The sequence below is a fragment of the Urocampus carinirostris genome, chromosome 14 (genome assembly GCF_059441175.1).
Source record: "Urocampus carinirostris isolate Australia breed hairy pipefish chromosome 14, RoL_Ucar_1.0, whole genome shotgun sequence".
NCBI classification, from domain to species: domain Eukaryota; kingdom Metazoa; phylum Chordata; class Actinopteri; order Syngnathiformes; family Syngnathidae; genus Urocampus; species Urocampus carinirostris.
The window spans coordinates 18,990,011-18,992,366 of record NC_142362.1 but is presented as its reverse complement, the minus strand read 5'-3'; positions in this window follow the sequence as shown (position 1 = coordinate 18,992,366).

Below are 2,356 nucleotides of genomic sequence, written 5' to 3'. Positions count from 1 at the left end.
TAACTATTTCCCACTTGGGTTAACTCTGAAAATAAAATTAAAAAAACTACTTTGAGACAAATAATCACAAGTGCTTGGATTTTGTGAATTTAGACGAGTCAGAACTCATAAAAATCAGGTTGGTGAAATGCGTTGGTTTAATTTCTGCTTGGAGTCTGGATCTCTAAAGTTTTGGCCTGAACCTTAGCCCGGTTCTATTATTTTAAATGCTCGCAATACTAGAAATAAGATCCAGGAGAGGGCATAATCTCTCTCAACTATCTACTGGATGCCATAAAGATTAAATACACTGCTGTGGAGCCTTTTTCAGGATGATGTGGAAGAAGTCTGTCCTATCTGAAATGGTATTTAGTCTTATGCTGTTTCAGCGTGGCGAACTCAGCCTCACCAATATGCTAAGGTGAGACCCAATTGTCTTAACTGGTTCAAAAAGGGTAATGTGTGCAAGAGTGCTTTTAGATAGAAATACGCCAAGCAAGGACAATTCACAGAAACCTAGCAGATCAGCTCAAGTTTTCTATCTTCTATTTGAGATGCTGCATCTAACAGATCAAAGCATGTTCTTTTTTCTTTTGTCATGACAACAAACTTGACCAATTCAATGGATGACTGCCAATGGATGGCTGCCAACTTTACCGCTACTTTCGGATGTTTTATAACAAACTTGACAAATTCACACGGTTAGATTGCTCCTTCCAACATGGACACAGACTTTGGCATCATACCTGACTAGTTTGCATGATTATTATCGTGCCCCTCCCAACATTTCTGCCTACTCGGCCTTTTTTTACTTAAGGACGTGTTTTGACCACTAACTTGACTAGTATGCGCAGTGACCTTCCCCCTTCCATCATGGCAGCCAAATTTACCTCTTCTTTCAAAAAAACATAGAAAAGCTAGATCAACTAAATTTCTTATCTAAAAAGCTAATTGTGAAACGCACTATCCCTGAAAAACACAGGAAATATAATTCAAAACAAATGGCGATTGTAGTAAACAGCAATTATATGGAGCTCTTTCTGATTCATGGCTCCTCAGAGTCAAATCTGGAAGTGTTCTCGGGCCAGACACTAAACTGACTTTGCTATCGGTGTATGAATATGTGAATGGGTAAAGTGTGAAGTATGTTGTAAAGCGCTATGGAGGTCTTCAGTGACTGGTTAAAGTGCTATTTAAACAGTCCATTTACCATGACAAAGTACATAACTTTTTGTATACTCAAGAAGTTTAAAGTCAAGAACGCAGAATCCCTGAAAAAAACAAAACTGACCTATCACAAGAGGGGAAAAAAGTGTCTGAAATGGAGCCTGATTGGTGGGAAGCCACCTCCCATTGTTCACTTTATAGAGCTGGCTCATCAAGCCGTTGCTTTCGTGAGCAACACATTGCTAATAGCAACCCTCTAAATTCTTGAACAAATGCATACCTGTCAACCTTAGCCAAATGCTTCCCTTAAATAGGATTGCAATTCCCCTTACTTTGTGATAACAAACCCTACAAACACCACACGATACTTAAAGCAAGACAGGCTATGGAGAACAAAAACAGATAATTTGTGTAAACAACTTTAGTTAGTGTTCACAGTTAACCGTTGGCGGATCTCTTAACAGCCAGGGTCAGTTGTAATAGATAGCCATGATTTTATGAGTTTTCAGCTTTGCTTTTTTTTTTTACTATTTCAGTCATGTTTACCTCCTTCACTTATTTAGTTCTAACAAATGCATCTCATGTTGATTCTTATAGTTGAGTCTATTTTTGGTCATTTTCTTCTCAATTTAATCATGCGGCTTCTCTATATATGTGTTCATTCAGTTATACAGTCTCTACATTGTCCCCATTTATGTTTGAGTTGTTCAGTTGGGTTTGTACACTAATTTAATCCAATAGAAATGTGCCAAGAAAAAAAAACGTCCAGTTTGAGCGATGTTTGTGCCAAGTTTGTATTTGTGGAGTGTAGACCATTAAATTTTAATTGAATTTAGATGTGGAGCGCAACATTATTAGCAATTTACGCTGACGACGTTGTCTGCTACGAGACCATCCGGATCAGTGCCGAAATGGGTGAGACAAAATTCTTTTAACCCCAAAACGAGTTTTTTTTTCCTGTACAAAAATTGTTACACGCTGTACACTATTCAAAATTATAAACAAAAAACAGAAAATGTGATGAAATGTTTACATGTGTGTGAATGAAAAATAGTAGTCCCCCATTTGGTCACTGTTTCGCTCAGTTTTGGTTTTAAATTTTAATTTGTTAGATAAATTGTCAATATCAAATATTTTGACAAGCAAGGTTTTAGGTGCTCTGAGGAGAGTGATGAGCAACAAGAGAATGAGTATTGTTAGGAATTAAATA